Raw genomic sequence first — 17,178 nt, forward strand, 5'->3', positions numbered from 1 at the left:
TACTATTAATGATGTTTAAGCTGTGTACTGAAGATTCAGAGAAAGGGGAAGGAGGGGAAAAAGCCAGTTACAGTATTTGAAATGTAAAGTATTAAGTGGAGCTTTCATGTTAACAATAACTTTTTTTATGCTTTTCCCTGAGCTGCAAAGAATTTTTACAAGAAAACCCCAATTTGACAGGGCAAAAAAAATGCTAATGACTATCCTTTCTTCAGGGAGAAAAGAGGAGTTAGTTGAAATAGGTGGGAAACTGCAATTGTTGCTAAAGGCTTGAAGGAGAGAGAGAAGAATAGTAATGCTAGATAATGCTTTTCTGGTGCCAATTCCTCTTAACAGCTCTGCTGCTGAAAGAAAACAGGTTTCAATGGACCAGTGGGATCTACTGAGCTTACCAAGGCTGCAGCCACAGCTCCTTCCCCAAGCCTCTTGCTAAAGATGCAGCCTTCCAAAGACTAAACGGTGTATTAAACAGAAACCAGAGGGTGAGAAATGGGAAGAAGAGATTGGAAGGAGAAGAACCATCAAGCAGTAGGACTTGGAAGAGGTGAGATCGGCTGGCCCCAACCCTCTTCATTTTCTTCTTCTTGTTTATTTAGCTTGTTTGTTTATCTGCTTGCTTATGAGAAGCTGTTGTTCCATTTATACTAAATTCCTTTCAGAAGATGTATCCTCTTACTTTTGAGTCTTTGTCTGCCCATGCTTACATGCAGGCTCTTCAGCCAGTCCAGCAGTGATTTCAGTGGCACTTTTCACTTCTTTCTTTTGTCTCCAGTCCCTGAATAATGCCACAAAACAACAGGCTTGCCCTTTTGCACCACCAGCCACCAGGGCTCCTCATGCTTTTTTTTTTTTTTTTTTTGACTCCTATGCCCTATGCTCTTGTTTGGGTGAGGTAGCTGGGTCTAGATTTTCACACAAAAACAAACAAAAAAAATGCTTGATTGCCTGTTTCTGTATCCATAGTGACACACTTTCATGTCTGTCATCTACCACACATTCTTCTTCTAATTGTCCCTGGTAAACAGCGGGCTCCATGTGCAATTAAATCATAGAATTCAAAGCTGAAGGACAGTGTGTCTGTCACAGCTTTAAATTAGAGGCAACAAACCACACAGTGTGTGCAGTTTTGGCCCCTGCTCTCAGTAGGTTCCAGAGACAGGATCTCACACTAAGTGTCTCAATCTGGGCTTATGGCTTTGCTGAAGAGGATATGAATGTTGCCATAGATGTAAGCAAAGCCAAGAGCTGTGACAAATACAAATACCCATTTCTGTTTTCACCAACTACTGCAGGAGTTTTCCTATAGATTTTCTACCCAATTACCTGGGATGTTAAAGGAATGGAGGGCTGAGCTGCTGTCACTCAACTGGCATTACCCCTTTAAGGCTATTCCTTGGTAGCATGAGTTTTTTGTCTCTCCTGCTTTATCCATCTTGGACTCCAAGAAGGCTGGGAGCTCATCTGTCTCCCTATTTGAAATGTGTGTGATTAATTACAGACCTCTAGAATGGGCTGCTTGCCTATCTCTCATGTTCAAATTGCCTTGCAGGATTTTGCAAGGCTAAGGAGCCTTTTCAGATGTTGTATCTGACTGCTCCTTGGTTAAACCTCCTTTGGTTTCACTGGGAGCTGCATCTGATTCATAGAAAACTTTAAGAACAAATTAAACAGAGCACTTTGTGCATGGATTTGATGGCCCCGACCCTCCAGCCACTGCTTGAGAAGAAGACAGCTGATTTTAGCAATGTGAGAAAAAGAAGTGGAACTAAACAGGGCAATTGAATGGGGAGAAATGCTGCTATGCTGAATCTCAGCTTTCCTCCTTCCATACTTATAAATGAGGCAGAAAATGAGACAAAGAGAGAAACTGTAGCTGGTGCCTTTGGCTACAGTGCATCAGGTGGAGAATGATGTGCCATGAAACATCTGGCGTTTGCACTGGCAGAACATCTTACAGCCCCAGACATGAGTCAAGGCCAAGCAGTGATGGACTGAGAGAAAAATGGTCACCTACTCCAAGGCCTTACAAATAGAGGCATGGTGGAGAAGGCTTACAAAACCAGTGAGACAGTGCTGCCATACCACAGTAGGGGAAAAAAGATTATGTTTGGGACAGGGTGTAGCAGGAATCAGGGAAAAATATACCTCCCCACCCACAAATACCATGAAGGAGCTGGGACGAGGATGGAGAAGTGAGGGGTTAAAAAAGTACTGTGGATAAGAGAAAGAAAAAGAACAAAATCTGTGTTCTCTTCATGGCTGCGTTGGCAACTGATGAATGCTGGCCTGAGGATTGATCCTTTGAGGGTTAGATGTTCAACAAAAAGAGGGAAACCTGGAAAGAAATAGGCAAGAACTACATCTCTCCCAATCCACATGCTCACCTACGGCTTCTCAGTGGCATATGAAGAGATGTAGAACTTGGAAAAGAGAGTCAAAATCTAGTTTGTGCTGCATGTCTTCTGCCTGAGGAGATCCCAGTGCAACTCAGCTCTCATGGGTACTCAGAGAAACAGCAGAATGGCACAGTGAGCAGGATAGATGCACTGGAAAGACTGGCCCTTCCTCTCTGTCCCAACATTCCCACATTACCATCAGCTTTTGCTGGAGCGAGGCTGACTGCAGAGACTGGCCAAGCTCTCTTTGCTTGTGATGATATTTCTTCAAGTATGGGGCAGAAATCTCCACTCTGAGCTCTTGAAGAAGCCAGTTTCCTGAAGTCCTGATATAGGGTGCAGACCAACAAGGTCTCATTGTAGATGGTCAGGGGAACAGGACTCCTCCATAACCCCCTCCTTTTCCCCAGCATCGAGCTAGTTTTGGATGGTGTCTGTATTTAGAAAAAGTGACAGATTCAACAGCTGAGCTGGTTTTCCAATGGGACACATAAAACAAACAGCCTGCCATCTGCTCTATTGTCCTGGAACGGTGGCTTGAAGGGTGGGGGGAGAGGGAAGAAGGGGGAAGGAAGCGAATGAGAAATAAGGGTGGGGGGAGAGAGTGGGAAGGAGGGGAGGAAAAGGCAGCGGAGAGGTGAGGAAGATCTCATGGGAGTGGAGAGTGAAGGTGAAGGCTAGAGAGAGGTAGAGAAGGAGGTAAAGCAAAAGGGAAGCTGATTGACAGTAGGTGTGGTGAGGGGAAAGGACAGGCATGGAGACAACAGAGCTTGCTTCCCATCACCCTGCTTAGATCCCCGATGACACCATGAGCCAGCAAGGTAGGCACCTGCAGCACCCCTGGCCCTGGTTCATGCTGAGCTAAGACCTGACTGCAAAATAAGCGAACTGAACTTAGTGACCTGGATAATCACACCCCTTTCACCCACACAGACCCCACCACTTGCTTGCCGTAGCCCCTCTCTCCCTGCATTGGCTTTTATTGAGTGCTTCAGGGCAGGCATTGAACTCCAGTTTTGGCAGCAGAGTAAATAACAGCAACACTGGCCTCTCCAGCTCAGAAGGGAGGAGGGGTGGTTTCAATCAAAGGTAAATAACAATTGGTATTCTCTGACCCTTAATCCAATTTCCTAGAAATGGAAAATAATGTTCCAGCATAGGTATGTGCTGCTGGTCTACAAAAGAAGGATGACTACTCAGCCAGCTGTTGGGCACAGCACAGCCAATGAGGCCTAAACTGGGGGAGATGCCACAAGTCAAGTAGTTCATCCTTGCTGACCTGGGACTGTATCACTCTCATCTGACTCTTCCTGGTGTATTTTCCTTGCTTTAATTGTCTCCCTAAATGGAGCTGGGTTGCTGGTGTGTAGCACATCCCCATGAGATGTGGACCAAGATGGATGGAAGCTCCCTGATCTGCTCTGAGGACAGGAGAAATTGGGCCCAGCTGATGCCTTGCATCTGCATCCCCAAAGGGCATTTTGCCAGAAATGTAGTGTTGGCAAGAAGTATTTATGTAGCCATTAATTTGGTAACACAATGGTCTGTGTGGCTGGAAAGCTTGCTCTCTGATTTAGTCACATTTTAGAATCTCAGAGGTTTAAGGAGGTGGTGTTATCAAGCTCTCGGGAGGTTATCTGTTCCTGCAGCAGGGCCAGCTACCTTACAACCCTTCTGACAAATGTTTCTTTTTTTTTTTTTTTTTTTTTTCCAACCAACTAGTAAATCATGCTCTTCTGGAACAGACTATTAGTATCTGATTGGAAAACTGCTGATAACTAAGCAGAGGTAACAGGTTGATCTTGGAAACAGATTTCTTTTGTGCCAATATTGATTTCCAGATGAAGCAACACTGTCAGGCTTTAAGGCACTGCTTTCTCCTCTGTGGGGTAGTCGATTTGCAATTTTCTGTCACAAAATAAACCTGGTGAGGCCAGGCCATGCTTGGAAGGAGGCAGAGGTAAGTGCAGGATTGAGGGCAGAGAAGACCAGATCCTTTCTAGGCTTTCCATCTTGCAGAACGACCTGGTGGTTCATAGAAGGGACTTCATCCACTGTGGGTGCAGAGCATCTGTCCATCCTGCAGGTGGACTGGTTTTAAGGCCACTTTTCAGATTGTAACCCATACAGACATTGAAAGAAGCCTTCTCACTGCAAGCTGCCTGGTGACAAATGTGTCCCAATACACTGCAGTTGTGTGACAAAAGTTCCTGGTCATACAGTCTGGATAGGTCACATGCAGGAGAGACAGCCAAGTCCATCCTCCCATTTCATTCTCTGCTCTTACAGTATGGATGTGGAGAGTCTGAAACCCAGCAACAGTGGTTTCAGTGTGCACTCAGACATCCAGGACAACAGAGGATAGAGGTACTGAGAACTTAACCTCTAGCCTGAGGAAGAGTGAAGTCCACCCTGCAGAGAGGCTCAGAGGACGGCTGATTTTTGCATTTCACTAATAGTCAACTAGTCTTGCCTTACGACAGTATTGCCTTGAAATTATTGGCCAGAGCAAGGAATAGGAAAGCTATCTTTTGCATCCCTTTGATAGTGCGTTATTTTCCCCTCTGTTCGGTTCACTCTAGGACCACAGTGCCTTGGTAACTGCTTGAAATCCCTGGAATGGCCCTTGCCCTCTGTGCGGGGAGGGAGAGCAGGAAGAGAAGAGGGGTTGGGAGGCGGAAGCTGTGGTCAGCACCCTGGAGAGGGACGGGTCCGACATGCTCCTGCCTTCGCCTACTTGCCTTGCCTTTCACTGCCTTTCCCTACATTTTCTTGCCTTCCCCTACCTTACCTTGCCTACATCTACCTTGATTTGTCTTGCCTTCCCTCCTTTTTTGCCTTTTCTTCATTTTGGTGCAGGCTGATAGGCAGCCTCCTGGTGTGTCACAGGCCTGCCTTGCCTTGCAACCTACATCAACCCTTTTTTTTGCTCATTTAGGAACAAATACAGAATGCTACAGCTCTGTACACAGCTGCTCTGAAACTGTGGCTTAGATCTGGGTTATTTTTTGCAGACAAATCCTCTTTTCTATCAGATTTGACATCAGGCAATCCCTCCAGATCCCTCCCCTTCTCCCACTCAGACTTCCCCCTTCTCTTCCTGCCCTGTGTTCTCTTTCCTGGCATCTGTGCTTTTCCCTTCCCTCTGTATTCCTTCCTTCCCTTTTCTTTTGTATAGTCAACTTTTAGTTCTCATCTCTCAGAAGAACTTCGGGTTTTGTTTCCACCTCAGTCTGTTCCTACCAGCATGAAGACGGGACAGATGTACACAGAGACCTGAAGGGAAAGAGGAAGCTTACAGAGAGCTGTAGTCAGGGCTTGTTTCAGTAATCCAGTGCAGATTTTCATCTCTCTGCTCTTGTCCTTAGAGTCCAAAGAGGCTTCTACTTGGAAGCTTTGCAAACTGTCATTTCTCTGAGATCTCCCTGATGCAGGTTCTCAGTGCTCTGCTGCAGGATGCCAGTAGTGTACACCAGCTTATTTGGTAGGATCTCATACCTAATGAGTAATAAACCTTCTGAAATCTTCTGCGCTACTTGGAAGTGATCCAGTTTGGGAAGGTGGGATATCAGTTTCAGTTGCAGAAAGCCATTTTAATTTACAGGAGCTTAGGGAACTCCCAGCCTGACACCACTGTGGTTGGGATTTAGCCAGGGTAGCATGGGGGATGGGATCCATGCCAGCACCTCAGGTATCTGGATTTGAGTAATGAAGAGAAAAGGAGTTACTGACTGTCTTGCACTTGTTTTGTAGCCTTCTAAAACTGGAGCTCATGTGGCAGTGACAGATCTATCCACAGCTAAGTGGACCACAGCAGCTGGAGACTGAGTAGGCACGTCTGGAAGAATAGCAGTTGTGTTCCACCTTGATCTCTAAACTATACCATGACATTCAGGAGAGCTCACAAACTATTTGGAAGAGGTGATGGGTTTTCTGTTAGGCTGGAGTTGTCCTCTGTAAAGTGACATTTACATTTAGACCAGACAAAGCTTTTTCTGGCCTGTGACTCTTCCATCACTTTAGGCTAATAGCAGCAGAGGATGGCTCCACATTGTCTGGAGCTCAACATTTAGATAACTATGGGAGGGAGTTAGAGGATAGTGCTCTCAGCAGTGTTCATTGATAAGCTGAGGGAAAGGACAGCCCAGTTTTTACTTCACTTTTGATGTCATCAGTTTAGTTTCTGCTTTAGTTTAGCTTATGCCAAGGAAGACTTGGTTGTATATGATATATCCCAGTTCTTTCCCTAGCAGACAGCTGCCATGCATGACATTTCAAGACCACAAACAGTCCTGGAAATGGTGGCAACACTGTGTGTTAGTCTCATGCAGAATTTTTTGCATGTCCAGCATTACGCTGCATCTCTCCCTGTTTTGTCCCTCAGATTCTCAGCACAGTCTCTAACCCAAATCAGCTCTCTGGGTAATCCAGTTTCCATTACCCCTTTTCAACTAACAATTTATCAGTAACCAGATCTGGTATTCAGCATTTCTGCAGCATTTGAACTTGGAAGGAATTTGAAGAGAGCGCTGCTAATTAGCTCACGGTTTTTCTGTCAGGTCAGTGTTATCCTGCTTGAATGACTTAAACACCACAGTACAAAGTGACCGGCTTCACAGAGAGACCTGAACTCCTTGGACTATAATCTCTCTCCTTCTTTACTGAGAGCAATAGAAGGTCACCTCTGTAGCTCTGGAGCTGAGAGATAGTGCACCAGATTTTCAGCTGGTATAAATCAGCGTAGATCTAGGGGCACTTTGACCTCCACTCTGTGTGCACAGTCTTAAGAGTTTTTAGCAAAACCAGGGAGTCTGCTGGCAGGTCTGAATTTGACTGTCCTGGCTCTGGGCAAAAGTATCCTAGCCTTCCCTGCTGGCTTCGTGGTGGCAGATCGGGGTTGTCAAAGCATGGGAAGATCTCTGTGTGAGCTCGGGAAGAAAATTAAGGATGAAGAATGAAGGCATGCACAATGGAGCAGGTCAGCAGCCAGGATGCTTTGCCACAGCCCTGTGGAGATTCATGTGAAATGGCCAGAAACCCTTCTCCCATCACAGGCTCAGCCATCCGAATGGCACCAAGCCTCCAGGGAAAGAGTGTGCTCCTCCTGAGCCCCACACACTACGCCTCTGACTGTCTTGCCTCTGGGAGCAAAGGAGCGAGAAAAGCACTTTACCTCCCACAGAATTGGGAATGCAGCCAGAAAGCCCCTGGGAGTCCCTGACGCATCTCCGCAGCAACGCTCGGCGAGAGCAACGCATGCACCTCACGCCCACCCACCCACATGTGCTGAGCCAAGCGCTGGTTTCTCATCCTTCTATCCCTTCTTTCTCGCCACGCTGGCTCCTCTGGGGCCATGCAGACACCCCTCACTGGATGGCACACTGCTCATTTCTGAGCTTGTAGTGCTGCTGGAGCAGTGCCCAACATGAGATGGCTTGGTGGGAGCAAGATGAAACCCAAAGGTGTCTGTTTGCGAGGCTGGGGGTGCGCAAGGCTTGGACAGTCCAACCAGTCCAGAAATGGGACCAGCAGAGGGCACTCCGGTACTGCTGCTCGCCCACCAGACCCAGCCTTTGGTCCAGGAATGGGGTCACCTCAGAGACCCGTCGGGCTGTGCCCTGGGTGTAGGATGAAAAGGGAATCAAGAGGAGGATGGGGGGAGAGAGGAAGGGACGGTGTGCTGCGGCCCTGCTGTCCTCACTGCAGGAAAGGGAAGGAGGAAATGGGTGAGGAGGCTGCAAAGGGGAGGTGTCCCAGGAACTTCCACATCTGTTCCATCGGTTCTCTGCAGTCCCACCACATGGATGCAGGTATTTGTATAGCCTCGGATTTTTCTCTTTGAGACCTTGGGTGCAAAGTGACTCAGGTACAGGGCAGCAGAGGGAAGGCAGCATCCTTTTACTACTTGAAAGGGGTGCTCAGCCTGAGGCTTAACAGCTGGACAGTTGTGTGCCCATCAATCCCTTAGGTCTACTGCTAGTGCTGTCCCCTTCCCTAGATATCTTAGTGGTGTCCATCAGTGGGACTGTCCTGCTCATTTCCATGCAAGGTCTAGACATCTTCCTCATCATAAAGCATTGTGACAGCTACATGAGAAACCAGTATTCCCTGGAGATCTTGGGGCTGGGGGCTCTCCTGTCTCCTCTGCAGAGGTGACAGAGCTGAGCACCTTCCTCCGTGCTCAGAGAGCCTGAGCACCTGGCGGTTTTGCTGCAATAAATCTGGAGCAGCTGGCTTAAGTTCCTCCAGGGTTCATAAGAAAAAAAAACAAACATCCAATCTGATGTTTTCTGTTTGCCCACTCACTGTGTTTTTAATTGGGATGTTTGTAGCTTGAAAAATTGCTTCTTAGACTACAGTACCCACAGTCCTTCACTGGCAACTTGGCGTAGCCTGTCAGTGCAAACAAAACCTGCATCTCTGGATAGAGACTCCTTCTCTGACCATGCAGGCAGCTGGAGGTCTTCTGTCACACCTGGAAGATGCACCTCCTTGGCTCAGTGGTCAAAGTCTGGTGAGATGAGTGAGAAGTATGGCTGTGATTCCCAGGTCCTAGCAGAACCAGCTCTCCCAAGTCTCTCTCTCTTCCATTTCTGCCAAACCCTATCCAGAACTTCTTCTAAATGAAACTTGAAGTCCAGTTTGGGGGAGATCATAAGGCAGAAACAACAAGCATAATGAACCATATTTAAAATGATATTTTTTTCTGCCTTTGGAGTTTGGTTAATTTATAATCTATAAAAGTCTCTGCATAATTGTGTCTTGATTAAAATGGTATAATTAGGCGCTCTGGATCTCTCTCCCCTTTCCCTAAGATTATTTCTGTCTAATTGCTTTAATCTGTGTTTTCATGCACCCACTAGAAAATCAAAGCGTGCTCCCATGAGGACGCGGGTGAGAGTGAATAAAGCTGACGACTCATTAAGTGCAGCAGAGAGAGGAAACTGCATCTAAATCACTGCTACATTAATGAGGTAAAATAAAAAATCGAAACGAATAAATAACAAAGAGAGAGAGGATTTAAAAAAACCAACAACAACAAAAACCCCAACCTGACATAGATTTTAATATTAATTAAGAACATATTGAATAGAAAATTGTCTGTCATTAAAGCCAACTTCCTCCATTGTTGATGGAGAGGAACAGGTCAGGGGGTTGGACGGTGCTTTGTGAAGGGGGCAACTTTTGCAGAAATAGGGACAGAATGAAGGTCACTGAGCAGGGATTGAAGGATCTGGGTGGGAGAGGTGTCAGCTTAACTTTTCAGCTTAACAGTGGTGCCACAATTAGCCTGGATTCGAGTGAGAACTGGATCAGACCGCAGGGAAAGCAGACTGGGACTCCTGCATAACACACTGGCTGTCTCACTGCATTGCGGGGGGGGGTTGGGTAGCTGGGGGTGGGGGCATGGCATGGTCCCTTGTCCATCTCAAGTCCATCCATTCCAAGTCTGTCTTCAAGACCGGAACACCTCTCCCTTCCAGGTGTCCTTCTGTTTTCCTATCAGCAATGCTATAAACTCTGCCAGCTAGCCCCAGTAACCTACAGACGGGTCACTTATTTCTCTCCAAGTGAGCAATCGGGAAAACAAGGTAATTTTAGAAAGCTTCCGGCTATGTTTGTGTTTTGTTTACTGCTTTAGTCTCCTGAGGACAATACCAAGGTAGTGCTGTCCTCTGGTCCCTCGTTCTTGCTTGCAGGGGAGACTAACTGTGCTGTAAGCTGTTTGCCTAACTCAAGTGCAAGTGCAAGTGCCCACACATTGTTGTGTGGAGGCTGCATTTTACCCCTGCTTTGACAGAACAGCTTTGTGACCCAGGCAGGGCAGTGTATGGATAGAGCAGCTCTACCTGAGAATTTGGAGTTCTCCACTGTGTGACACAGACATGATCCATGCTAGGGTTGGTGATCTGAACACCCAGGAATGGGACGGCAATGGGATTTCATCTCAAGCTGTCAGTGACCGCATGATTTGTCCTTACCTCAATCATCCCCTCCTCCTCATCATGAAATGTACATTCACATGCAGTTGTGTAAAGGTATTCAGACAAAAACTGGTGACTCTTTCTCCTTGTGACCTTCATAGTCATTGCTATGTTCACATTCACATTTTCTCCAGACATAAACACACTGTTTATGGAGAGCTGTAAAGGAACATGGCTAAGAAAACCAAGAAGAACATTGCTTGACATGTGAATAGGAGCTGCTGGCTCAGACGAAGGGTTGTCCTGCAACCTAAACCCAATTCCAATGCCAAGGTAGGCCCCAAAGCTTTGCAGGTGCCTCAGTGAAGGGATAGGGGCATGAATTTAAATGCTCTGCCTTACCACAGCTCTTGGTCCCCACGATTTCCCCTTTCAGCATCCCTTGAAGACCAAGCATGGAGAGAGGGTTGATGGTGGTCATGTCAGTGTGGAAGCTGAGAGGGTAGTGCTGAAAGAGAAAGCAGGATCAGCTGCTTGTAGTCCTTGAGTTCAATAAGAGCCTAATCTAATTAAATGGAGACCACTATCAAATTACCAGCTCTCTTTTAATGTAGCCATTTTAAGTGGTTCAGTGTATTTATAGTAGGCAAGTTAGGGAGGGCTCTTCTCTCTTGAGGTTATGCTTGTGTATGAGCGAGAGACATATAATAATGTTAAGACTCCAGCTTTGAATTATTTCCTGACTCCAGCCTGGAAAATACTGTGCACAAGATTTAAGGCATTGAAATCTGCTCCCAGATAGCCTTTGCCTATGCATGTGAATGTAGTGATTGTCTGGGTTTGTTTCTTCTCTTGCCCCAAGCCAGCGGCACAGAAGTTTCTTTTCAGAATTAAGCTTCACTTCAAGCAAAAGTACCTTGTGCAATAGACTCACATCAGTCAATACCTATGAGGGCATGAAGAAGGGCTTGCTGTGGTCAGATGTGGGAATTTTGGTGGGAGTGGGATAGATCTGTCACCAATGATCAGAGGATGAGTGGAGAGGCTCTCAGCCCATAGCCAGGCGTGGGCTGCTGGCTGATGGAGTGTCCCCAATTTTTCTTTCCCTTAATGCTGTCTCTCCTGCAGACCTCTCTGTTGCTTTCCCTGTAATCCCATCTCTGGGGGAGATCCTGTGTGGCTGGATCTGTGTCAGACTATCCCCCGGGCTCGCAGGGGGAGGAGGTGGGAAATGCTCATTGGGAGCAGTTTCCATGCAGAATGACAGTAATAATCCTTAGCCTTTTATCTGAAGCTTTTGCAAACATTAATTCATTAACCTCTCACAATCACCCTCTGAGGTGAGGATTATTATCCACGGGATTGGACAGATGGGGAAGCTGAGACAAGGATGAGGCAGTTGGTGCCACCAATTCCACCCTGGTCCTCCTATAATCCACCTCTCCTCTGCAGGTGGGGGGTGGGACAGATTCTTTGGGATAGCGTGGCTGGGACAAGGACAGACTTTAGGGGCAATGTTTGCTGTTAGACTCTGAAAGAGTCACATGTATGGTACAGGGCTTTGTGCCTCTATGCCCAAAGATAGTTGCCATGGGTCACCCCTGTACCACTAACTTCCCTTTCTTAATGAGCCCCCAGCGTCTTCCTGTGTCTGTCAGGTCACTATTTATATTATCACTGTAAGCAGAGAGAAAAAAGGAAAAGAGGGAGAGGCATAGAGGAAAGTAACAAGACCTAGAAACAAAAGACCTTTATGTCTCCTTAACCATCCCGATCTCCCTTCCAATTGCAATTTCTTCTTGTCTTAATGTTGTGTCTCCTTCTTGATGTAAGAGATTAAAACCCAAGAGATTAAAGGCTTACTCAGAGTAGATGAGATAGACTTTATTGCCTCCCTCCCTCTTGCTGGGACAGACCTCTGGGAAACCCATCTCTTGCTTTTCCCATCTTCTGTCCCCTCCCCTTCCCCTCCCACCTCTTGATCCTTAGAGATGGAAAGGCCTTTTCCTTCTGTCAGTTTGAGCCAGTCTGAACATCTACAGGGCTACTCTTTGATCCTCACTCAGGGTCAAGTGGAGAGAAGAAGGATGCAGCTGAGGCTGCAGAAGCCATTGACATAACATCTTAGCTGTCCATCTTCAATGACTGTAGCGTTCCTCCTCTGAGACACCCTCCTTCCCCAGGCCATTCATCCATCAGGAAATCTCTATGATAAGGCAGCAAAAACCCCTCCAATGAGTCTGGGAGTCATTGCGATGCATGTACCACCCACGGTACATGAAGCCCCTCTTGGGAGGTGTGGAAGTAGGCTGGAGCAGAAAAAACTGGTGGTGGATTCCCTTGTCTATTCCACCTTTTGCAGGGCAGGTGCCAGCACAGACAGAAGACTGCAAGACTTCCCCTTCGTCTCTGACAAAGGGATTTTTCAACAGCAAGTCTGATAAAGCACAGATTTGCTCCCATTCATTCTTAATGTTTTGGAGCATGTGGAATGGAACACGTTCATTGCACTTTGGGTAGGTCCTTCCTTTTCCTTGTGGAGAACAGTTTCTCCAAACTGGTGTCTGCTGAAGGAGTTCTTAAGGGCTTTTAAACTGCCCCATTGTGGTTCCAGACCAGGGCTGGAAAACCAAATACCTTTCTTCCCTTTGATTTCATAGAATCATAGAATCGTAAAGGATGGAAAAGACTGCTAAGATCACCTGGTCCAACTGCCAGCCCATGACCACCATGCCCACTGACCATGTCCCTCATTGCCACATCCACATGGTTCTGGAACACCTCCAGGGATGGTGACTCTGCCACCTCCCTGGGCAGCCTTCTTCTCTTTCTGAGAAGAAATGTTTCTAATAGTTTAACAGCGGGATTCACTGATCCCACCTTGATTGAGTTCATCTTTGCCCTTCTTCATGTCACAGCAACCAATGGAGCTGGGACAGAACCTGGCTCCACCTGGGCAATTGTGGTGCTTCCACAGCTAGGGCAGAGAAGGCAGCCAATTCTGTGTCTCATCCTGGCAGAGTCTGCTAACTGTGGCACGCTTGGAGACCTCTCAGCATGATGGAGACAGTGGTGTGCAGCCTAGGGCAGAACCTGGCAGCACTCCCACCTTAGATTCTCTGAGCGTGGTAATGCCCAAAGCTCTCATGGGATATTATTTCCAAACATAATGAAAAATGCTCCGTGCTCCATATGGCAAAGGAGAAGGCTCCAGTGCAGCAGTGCAGGAATTGTCTGTGTGATGCAGTGCTCTCTCTGTGCTCGCCATCTCCCACGAATGCTGTGTGCAGCCACCCGTGCAGAAAGAGCCTTCCGTCTTCGCTGCTGACAGCTGTCAGTCTCTGGGAAAAAATCCCTTCTCTCCCTGCTCCCGCGGTCCCATGAGCAGGGAAGGAAATCTGCCAGCACGGTGCTTCTCTCTCTTGCTCTCTCTTTTTCCTGCCTGTGAGAGAAGTTGCAGGGAAATAATGAAATAAAAGCCAAGGCCCAGAGAAAGCTGATTCATCCACAGCCCAGGGCCAGCGGCCGGCTCCAAGCAGAGCTGTAAAATCAATCTGTCACTGCTCACCGCAGTATAGATCAGGGCAGAGATTGGGACTGCAGCGAGGGCTGAGCTCAGCCTCCTCCTGGGGACCTCTTTCCCAGCGGTGGGATCCCACAGGGGGCACAGATGGACGGATGGGGAGGAGGCAAAGAGGGAGATGGGCTCCATGATCCTTCACTGATGGTGCTTGGCATGCACCCATGCTGCCTGGCTCAAGGACCCGGTGGTGGGGGATGCTGAGTGTGAGCTCTGCTAAACCCAGCCTGCAGCAGAAGGTTAAAACTTCAGTTAAATGTGTAAAGGGCAATTTGCAGGACTGTTTCCATCCCTGTTAGGGAGGCAGAGAGGATGGAGGGTGGTGGTCTCAGCGACATCAGCATGAAAGAATGAGAAGGTGATTATTCTTCTGTAGAGCTGGGCACAGAGCAGAACACATTTGCAGCTGACTTCCACTACAGTATCTGTGACGTACTTCTGGTTGTTTTTTTTTTTCTTTTTTTTTTCGTGGTATGGTTCTTTTTTTTTCTTTCTTGTGAAGTAATAAACAACAGAGTCTTTTCGGGGCTTCTGACAAGGACGGAGCCTCTGCAAAATAAACATGGGGGATGAGTTTCTCTACCCTATACCTGATCATCTGTCATGGGGCAAATGAACACTGAGGGCATGGTTTGGCATCTTATAGAGTACCCAAGTGCCCCACATAACCGAGGATGTGCTGCTTACTTCTGTGTGTCTCTTGGCTCTGTTCAATTTGTCTGATTGAAGAACTGCTCCTGAGTCTGTGTCAGTGTAAGTTAGGACAGTCTGATGTCTCCTAGGGCTCCAGAAACATAAGGATCTTGTCCCATCAGCAAAGCCTAGGGGGACCCATCCCAAACAACCTGATAGTTGTGGAGTAATTCCACCAGAAGAAAAACCTGGTGTTGGAAACCATTTCTTCCACTTCAGTGACCTTCAAGATTAGATTGTGTTTCTTAGAGGGGGTAAAAATAATGGAAGCAAGACTAAATTCCTCCAGTTTTTAGCTTTAAATGAGCTTGGAGGAAAATAATCTACAATCATAACTCCCCCAGATGACCAAGGGATGAAAACTGGAGTTTATAGCCTTTCTCATTCCCAGTGGAATGAGTAGCTTTGGTATTTAATCCAGTGGGAACAGACATCTGATGGTTTAGGGAGTGCCCATAAGTGTTCTCAAAGTTGCTCACCTCTTGTGTCTCCTTGAATGGCTTGGGTTCATAGAACCATAGAATATCCCATGCTGGAAGGGACCCATAAGGACCACTGACTCCATCTCCTGGCTTCACAAAGGACAACCCAAAATGTTTGGAAAGGACTCCTAAAGACCATCTAATTCCAAACCTCTTCTTTTCTCTGAGAAGCTTGTGTGTGTTTTCTGATTTGGGCTTATGGATTTTGGGGAAAAGAGAATACCAAAAGCATCATTTTCCACATGGATGGTGCCCTTATATGTGTGCATCTAATGGACCAAAGTGTTTCTTGGTGCCATCTTAGGTGTGAGGCTGGGGCTGATTTTGTGTGTTTATTGTCCTGTCCCTGAGGGTACTGAATGCACTGAGGAGATTTGGGACAGTTCCATTCTTGCTGGGATTAGATGTGTGACGGGTTATTTATCTTCCAGCAGTGAGAAAAATGTATGGGATGTCAGAGGAGCTCACCTCACATAAAGGTTTACAGATGTGAGATAGATTGTGTGTGTATTTGAACAAGGAGTAGGTCCACAGCTATGACTCTTTGGATGCAGCTGAAAATCACAATATCACATATTTAATATTAGTAGAGCTTGCAATGGGGTGTGCATGATGGAATAATTTCTCCGTAGATCTTGCAGTGAAAGAATCAGGCAGAACTGGGTGCCTGTTCTTACGGAAGATGTTGCAAGCACATTTGTTTTGGTGCTGAGGAGAATGTCTTAATCCAGCTGTTGTGAGTGTGGTTGTGAAGAAGGGGTGCAAACAGTGTCTGCTCAGCAGCATTTGTGAAGTTTTCAGAGCATTTGCATTTGTTGTTTCAATCTCCAGCATGAGGGACATACTCAGCTGGCATAGGAACATGTGGGTGTGAGCTGGCCATGGGGAACGCAAGTGTTGGAGCAGGATCCTGACATCAGAGCTGCCTCTGAGCAGGGGGCAAAGTACTTCCCAGCACCAGGATGGACCTTGAGACATTTCTCAGCAAGGCTGTGATATGTGGCTGCCTGGAGTATCTGGAAACTGGATTACACAGCCCAGGGAAGCAGTTCTCATCCCACAGCCTGTGTTCCTAAGTTTCTTCGCAGCTGTTACATGGCTATATATGCCTGGGCAAGACAGAGCATCCCTCCACAGCTGAGCATGAGATGTGGAGCATGGTCTATGTATCTGATGTCCAGCTGTCACGTATGCTTTCTATGAATGGGACAGGTGATTTCTTCGGTGGTTTCAAAGAGATATCACCCTGTGTGTTTGGGGGATGAGCTGTGGCCAGCTCCCCAGCACCTGATGCACACATGTGCTTCTTTCTGTCTGTAGGCAAGATCTCCATCCACGGTGGCAGATGTGCACGTGGGTCTTCCAGGAAGCTGGAGCATGAATGGGGTATGTCCGAGGAGATGCTGATCTGAGCAGGTGTGGGGAGATCTCCCTGTGTTTGTGTACGTGTTGGGGTGAGGGCTTTCCCCCAACTCCTGTTGCATCTGTATGTGCTGATGCACAAAATACCGCAGGGGCACACACTGAGGTGAAGCTTCCCACAGCTTTCCCATCTGCCCATGCCACATATCTGCAGGGCACCCATACATGTAGCGTGCATCCATCTGCAGGGCTGTTGCATGTAGCTGTTGCTTCTGAACGTGTGTGTCCTTCTTAGAAACCATTGTGTTTTCACGTCGGTGACAAGATCCCGAGCAGCCGTGCTGCTGCTGCTCTTGTGTGCGCTCGTGTGCATTCCCTCCAGCCTCTGCCGCTGTCACGCGTGGGCCGGCGCCGTGCCTGCCCCATCCCTCCGGGCCCCCCCCCGCTCCTCCCGCACCGGGCGAGCAGAGCTCGGTGCCGGCTCCATCCATGGCAGAGGCAGCTCCGCCGCTGGCAGCCGGCGCGAGCAGTGCCCCAGCAACCCGGCCAGCGGCGCAGCCATCTCTCGCCGTTTAAATGCCTTCTTCCACCGGTGATGCGGATGCGGAGAAGGCAGCAAACCCCCCCCCGGCTGTGCGCTCCCTGCCCGGGCTGCTCCTGTGCGCGGCGGGGAGCGCTGCTTAGGGGACAGAGCAGCCGGGAGGGGTGACACGGGGCGGGGGACAGAGCGGAGAGGCTGC

This window comes from Cyrtonyx montezumae, unplaced genomic scaffold (genome assembly GCF_038088225.1).
Source record: "Cyrtonyx montezumae isolate F1298 unplaced genomic scaffold, pur_monq_1.0 scaffold_3, whole genome shotgun sequence".
Taxonomy (NCBI): domain Eukaryota; kingdom Metazoa; phylum Chordata; class Aves; order Galliformes; family Odontophoridae; genus Cyrtonyx; species Cyrtonyx montezumae.